Raw genomic sequence first — 7761 nt, forward strand, 5'->3', positions numbered from 1 at the left:
GAGTTTGATAAGTTCGTCGGCCGGCCGCGGCCCCAGGACACGTCTGGTAGGTTGAAGTCACCCCCCAGTAGAACCACGTCATAAGAAACTGACGCCAGTGCTTCAGACAGGCTAGATATAGCTGCACTGTCATTTCCTGGGGGCCTGTAGAACGAGGCTATTGTAATTGTCCTACCAGTTTGTGAAGCAACTTTACACATAACAAGCTCGCAGTCTATGTTGCAAAGATCGATCGGACAGCTTTGCAAGATATCTGAAACAAGTATGAATACGCCCCCTCCGTGTCTGTTCCTGTTCGAGCGATAAACCGTGTAGCCTATTGGGAACACTTCAGTATTTGAAACTGTGTCATCCAGCCAGGATTCAGTACCAATGATAATGTCCGGACAATGCAGTGAAATTACAAGCGCGAACTCATCTGCTTTATTTTTTATACTGCGGCAGTTGATAATTATAAGCCTTTAATTCTAAATTCTAGATAGATAGATACTAGATACTAAACAGATAGATAGATAGATAGATAGATAGATAGATAGATAGATAGATAGATAGATAGATAGATAGATAGATAGATAGATAGATAGATAGATAGATAGATAGATAGATAGATAGATAGATAGATATAGATACTAAACACAGTATTTTCTGTGTTTGGCGCCTTTGCAAGGCTGGCTTCGTGTCGAGTGTTACCTGCGGTCATGTGGGCGACATGTAATCTGCGCATTCCTGATTTGCGGGCGGCGAAGTAGTCGTTATGCTCCAAAACAGATTGCTTCATGACTCTTCCTGTCACATAGATACTAATTTGTGCATTGGATCTGCGTACTTTTTATGGCTTTTGAATGATCTCTTGACAACAGCTACGCATCAAATAGATTACAAAGCACGCATTGGGTGTTCCCTATTTTTTTTTTTTTTAGCAAAAGAAATCCATTTTTTCTATGTTGTGTCCTGACGATGACAATGGATGCGCTAGTACCTTGCAGGTGCATAGCTTCTTTGGTCATCGGTAGGCTGCGCATGCTTCTGTGCGACGATATCACAATCCAAACACGATATTCATGCATGCTGTTTTGCTGAAGCTCAAGCGCAGTGAATCCGGTGAAAAAACAAATGTAACGAACTAAAGGCTTACGAGGATCGGCAAGTGTATGTCGATGTTTAAATGAAACTTTGATCTGCTGGGTTGATCTGCTATCAACGCACTCTTCGGAGCGCCCCCTGAACCAGTGGCTATATCAAGTCCTGACAACCGTTTTCCTGCGCACTTTGGCAGTGGCGGCAGCATCTGACGCATGTCCGCTGAAACACACTTCTTTTGAAATATTACAGGTACGGTGGCTTTCTGCCTTGTCTGCAAACTTTACCCGTGGAAGCGTCGGGCGCTCGTCGCAAGACTGTGGTGCTCGTACCCCATCTTTGGCCTACCCCGGTTTCAAGCATTTCAACTTTACCCCCGGTTGCTTCTGCCATTTGCAGCCTGATTGCCGATGCTGTGAGCCCATATCACCGCACGGATTTCCCTGCCATAGATCTGCTATCAACGCACTCTTCGGAGCGCCCCCTGAACCAGTGGCTATATCAAGTCCTGACAACCGTTTTCCTGCGCACTTTGGCAGTGGCGGCAGCATCTGACGCATGTCCGCTGAAACACACTTCTTTTGAAATATTACAGGTACGGTGGCTTTCTGCCTTGTCTGCAAACTTTACCCGTGGAAGCGTCGGGCGCTCGTCGCAAGACTGTGGTGCTCGTACCCCATCTTTGGCCTACCCCGGTTTCAAGCATTTCAACTTTACCCCCGGTTGCTTCTGCCATTTGCAGCCTGATTGCCGATGCTGTGAGCCCATATCACCGCACGGATTTCCCTGCCATAGATCTGCTATCAACGCACTCTTCGGAGCGCCCCCTGAACCAGTGGCTATATCAAGTCCTGACAACCGTTTTCCTGCGCACTTTGGCAGTGGCGGCAGCATCTGACGCATGTCCGCTGAAACACACTTCTTTTGAAATATTACAGGTTAGTCACATCTTTGTTTGCCTATTCTGACGTCCGCTACTTGCCGCTGCTGCCGTTGCTGCCACAGTGCTTTTTCTTTCTTTTCTTATTTTGTGAGCCATGTCGTCTAGAAATAAGTCTGATGATATAGAGAAGCTTGTCCGGGATTTCCGGAAAGAATTTCAGGACACATGTTCGGCTCTTGAAAGAGAGTTTAGAAATCAACATCGAGAGATGACAAAAAGCCTCGAGTTTTTTAACAAGAAGTTTGAAGACATGACTGACCACTGCAAACAATTGCAGGAAGAAAATCGGGAACTTAGAACTCGAAATGAGGCACTTCTGAAGGATTATGTGGAACTAAAGAACCAGGTTTCTGAAACTGACAAGAGAATGATCGCGCTAGAACAGTATTCCCGTAACAAAAACATTGAACTAAAGAATGTACCACTTGCTACAAATGAAAACTTGTTTCAAATGCTTGAGGTGCTTGGAAAGGCGATAAATGAACCCATCGCGAAAAATGACATTGATGTGTGCCACCGTGTTCGTTCAAAAGATAGCTGCCCGCCAATCATTGTTCAATTCAAAAACAGGTCAAAACGCGACTCTGTTCTTCGCAAGGCACGAAAGCTTCGTCCTTCCGTGGCCGACGTCGGCTGTTCTGGAAAATCTCCGATATACATAAATGAGCATCTTTGTCCAAAGCTCAAAAAGTTGCTTGCCATGACCATTGAGAAAAAGAAGGAAAAGAAATGGCGGTTTGTGTGGACCACAGACGGTAAAATATTTGTAAGAAAGACTGAGTCTTCGAATGCGCTTCAAATAACATGTGTCGCTGACCTAGTGAAGATCGATGAACACCTGCAGCACGAAGGTGCTCATCATTAGCTTTCCCTTGTACATTTTTTTTTAATCCCACTCTTGAATGATGGATCCAAATTTCAAATCGCCAAGTGATTTAAATATACCTGTCTCTGTTAGCGGCCATATTTCAGCTCTTCATTTTAATGCCCAGTCGGCCCGGAACAAAGAAGACGTCATCACAACCTTTATAGAAAGTTTTAAATTTCGTTTTGACGTAATTATGATGACCGAAACTTGGTATACAAGTGAACTGGAGGTACTGCAATTGCCTGGTTATAAGTCTCACTTTCTAAATCGTCGCGGTAAAAAAGGCGGTGGTCTTACGTTAATGGTTCAAGACAGATTTGAAAGCGAACTGCTCTCGAATTATTCTCAAATTACAGATGATTACGAAATTCTTACGGTAAAGTGCATATATGGTATTTTATCAGTTATGTATCGCCCACCTGGAGGGATGCTACCTTCATTTTTATCTTTTTTAGACGAATTTCTTGCTTGGATTAACGACAATAATTACAAACTAATTTTGGGAGGTGATCTTAACATTGATTTCTTGAGCAACTCAGCGCCACAGGCTCAACTTACGGAAATGCTCGTAGTAAATGCGTTGGTAAACGTGATAAAACAACCGACACGTATACAGTTAAGTAGGTCAACATGTATTGATGCTTTTGTAACAAACTGTCAAAATCAGACAATTGACTCAGGAGTTCTCGGATCACATATTAGTGACCATTTGCCCATATACATAATACAAAGCTTTAACAAACCAAACTCAAAAAACAAACATGAAAGGTCTGTCACATACCGTAACGTAAACCAGGAGACACTGCAGCGTTTTCGTTCAATTTTAATAGCTACAGACTGGCGCTCCATCCACAGCAGTGATAACGCAACTCGCGCGTATGAACTACTAATAGACAAAATTAAAACAGCCTTCACCGTAAGTTTTCCTTACATCAAAAAGACCCGTCCCCGTAAGGCAAGAAAGCCGTGGCTTACTTCGGAATGCTTGAAGGCTATCATCGATAAAAATGCACTGTTTCAAAGGTTCCTTAGGTCAAAAAGCGCCTCCGATTTACAAGCGTTTAAGAAACATAGGAATAAAACAAATAACCTTTTGCGCAGACACAAAGAACGATACTTTTATAACTTGTTTAATCACGAAGTATCTAGAAAACCGGAACTTGTCTGGAAAAGGCTGAATTCTTTCTTAGAAGGTTATTCTAAAGAAAACACTGGCCCCACTGAGATTAAATTAAATAACGATACATTCACTGGCCGTAAGCTAGCTGACCTTTTTAACAATTTTTTTGCCTCTGTCGCAAGCAGTGTGCATAATACTTCCTGCATGGAATATATGCCTTCGAGAACACGTGAATCTGCGTATTTGTTTCCCGTCTCCCAGCCAGAAGTTGTAGCAATGTTCTTATCCCTCAAAAATAGCTACTGCCCCGACCCTGATGATCTACAAATTCGACCGGTCAAGTACGTACTTGACATCATCGCGCCAGCCCTAACACATGTGATCAATCTAATCTTTTCTTCTGGCGATTTCCCGAGACAGCTACAAGTTGCTAAAGTTACCGTTATTTTCAAAGGCGGTGACAAAAATAATGTATCAAACTACAGGCCTATTTCCATACTGCCCATTTTTTCCAAAGCTATTGAAAAGTTAATACACATAAGAATGAATAGTTTTTTGAGTCGCCATAACATCATAACGCCGTTTCAATTCGGCTTTAGTAAAAAACGTTCCACAGAATCCGCGTTACTTCTTCAAAAAGAAATCATACTAGGTGGTTTTGAGCGTCAACTTTACATAGTTGGAATATTTATCGATTATTCAAAAGCCTTTGACCGGATTAATCATACCACACTTTTAAAAAAGCTACAGCATTACGGATTCCGTGGGGCATTTTTTACACTTATGCAAAGCTACTTGAGTGATCGCAAGCAGCAGGTACAACTTAATAACTATAAATCAAGCTTTCGGTCCCTAAACAGCGGAGTACCGCAGGGAAGCATCCTAGGGCCTCTACTTTTTAATGTATATATTAACGACGTAGTAAGAATAGATGAAAATACCCAATTTATAGTTTATGCTGACGATACTAGTTTGTTTTTTTTAGGATCAGATTTATCGGAAATTCAAACCAGAGCAAATAACGTACTCGCGAAACTGCATACCTGGAGTTTGAACAACTCGCTAACTATAAATACGTCAAAAACAAAAGCGGTTTTATTTAGAGCTAAAAGCAAGAAAGTCAACTTTGATTTAGCGCTTTTTCTTGGTCCATCAAAAATTGAGGTGGTTCCTGCTGTGAAATGTCTTGGTGTACTCTTTAATGAAAACATGTCCTGGGATTTGCAGTCTGATTCTGTTTGTTCCAGTCTTTCTCGCACGGTTGGTATATTATCGCGCACACGTTTTCTTTTACCTGAGAAAGTAAAACTGTTATTGTATAACTCGCTTTTCCTTTCAAAACTGTGCTATTGCTACCTAGTCTGGGGAACCACCACAATTTCCAACATTCTGAGGATTTCTAGATTACAAAAAAGGGCTGTCCGTTTGATTGTCAATGCTCCGTATAACGCGCACACAAGGCCCCTCTGTAAAAATCTAAACGTAATACCTGTTGACGACTTGTACGAATCTTTACTAATAAAACGCTACAAACAAGGCATTAAAACAAACAATCTGTGCTTGAAAGAACTTGCTAATTTGACTGAAAGATTGCATGTTTATGACACGCGCGGAATCACTTTTTGGTTTACGCCACGGACCCGTACTAATTATGGCCGACAAATGATCGCATATACATTGCCTACTCTTTTAAACAACCAGCATTGTTTTCTGTAATGCAGCTGCTATCAAGTTTTGATTTTGTACTGGAAAGTTTCTCCAAGTTTTCATAAATTTTGATGTCGTGCAGAAAAGTATATATTTGCTTTTCAATGTTAATTTCAACACTGTTAGTTTTATTTTCCGATGTATATTTTTACCATTGTAAGTTTTGCCATTGTGCCATTGTAAGCTAGGAACGTTTTTGTTGTTGTTGTTGCCCCTGTCAAAGTGCAATTATCGGGTACAGACCCCGTCAAGCCTTTTCTTGGCTTTTAGTCTGTGCCCCCAGCATTTTTGTACATGTTATAATGTACCATAATGCCGAAATAAAATGAAATGAAAATGAAATGGTGGCGCTGAAGTAAAAGTTGCACCGCATGAAAATTTCTGCACATGCCCAAAAACCTGCGATGTTAACGTACTGCGTTTTATGGGGGGAAAACACGGGGAATGCGGGAGATGAAAATTTAAGACGATGAGCAACATGCGAATAAGGTAAGAGCAGGAGCCAAAGTTTCGACAAGTGAACTTCTCTTTTTCAAGGCGACATATGCTCTCCTCGGCAAAGTATATATAGGTACGGTTCTTCTAAACGGGAGAGAAGGTAAGGCGGGTGGGCCAGGTAACGAGCTACAGTGTGTTAGAGGCGAGGGAGTCGAATTAAAAAGAAAGATGCTGCTGATAATTGATGGAGGAATGTGAGGCAGCGCCGTGCGTAGGCCGGTTGGTGTGTCATTGTAGCTTCCTCTTTTCGTGGAAGGGGGCTGGACGACGGGGAGGGGGGTATCTGCTCCGCTGGAGGTCAGTGAACTATCGTGTCGGAAAGAGAGAATAAAGTCGTGGCATGGAAAAAATAAGGGGTGGTGGTGAATATATACATAAAATAACGAAAGCGATGTGCGAAAGGAAAGCAAGGTTGGAATATTATTGACCATCGAATAACAAAAAAAAACCAGAAACCTAAGCAACTGAATGAAAAATTACTAAGTGCGGTTGCTGATAGTATCTTTATTGACTTTGCCAAAGCCTTTGATCGCGTTCCCCACTCTAGATTGATAGGCAAAGTATCATCATTACATTTAGACAGCCTTATATGTAATCTACGTTTAATGAAAATAATTCATCTTTCTTGGCCGATGTGTCATCTGGTGTACCTCAAGGTAGCGTCCTGGGTCCGCTATTGTTTCTCATCTACATGAATGATTTGCCATCCAATATAACATAAGGAATCAGATTATTTGCCGACGATTGCGTAGTTTATCGCAAAATTACGGCACCCGACGACCACATCGCTCTTCAAAAATATCTAGATGAAATTACAAACTGGTGCACGCTATGGCAAATGTCCCTAAAAACAGAAAAATGCAAATTAATTACCATCAGTCGAAAGCAAACAAACTCGCTTTGCACTTAGTCGTTTAATAACAGTGCCGTCACCGTCACACCCTTGTACAAATATCTCGGTATCCATATTGCAACAAACTTATCATGGAAGGCGCGTATAAAACGTGTTACAGCAAAGGCATCTAGCACACTTGGTTACCTAAAACGAAACCTACGTGAAGTCCCTTCAGCCACTTGTGAAACAGAACCTTTGTTCGTCCTCAGCACGAATTCGCTTCCGCCATCTGGTCACCACATCAGGAATATTTAATGAATTCTCTCGAATCTGTTCAAAACCGTGCCGCACGTTTCATCGCGAAAGATTACAGTAGGCATTCTAGCGTTACTGTTATAAGCAAATCACTATCACTCCCATCTCTTGAATCTAGAAGGAAGATAGCTCTGATTTGCTTACTGCAAAAAATCACTCACAGTCAACGCGGAGCCATCGTCGTCACCGTCGCCGCTTCCGCTCGGGCGGCGGTTTCTTGAAAGCCACCTGCGGCGGTGCACAGCCCTTCCTCCCTGCGCCGTGTGACGTAGTTCGCGTTGATGCGAGCGGCGGGACGAAGGTCATCTTTGCTCACTGCTGCTGCCGTGCTTACTCGCTGTAGCATTTTGACAGCGAGTTTCCGCGATCATCGAGTGAGATGCGTTCATGTTGCC

Source organism: Dermacentor silvarum, chromosome 5 (genome assembly GCF_013339745.2).
Source record: "Dermacentor silvarum isolate Dsil-2018 chromosome 5, BIME_Dsil_1.4, whole genome shotgun sequence".
In the NCBI taxonomy this organism is placed as follows: Eukaryota; Metazoa; Arthropoda; class Arachnida; order Ixodida; family Ixodidae; genus Dermacentor; species Dermacentor silvarum.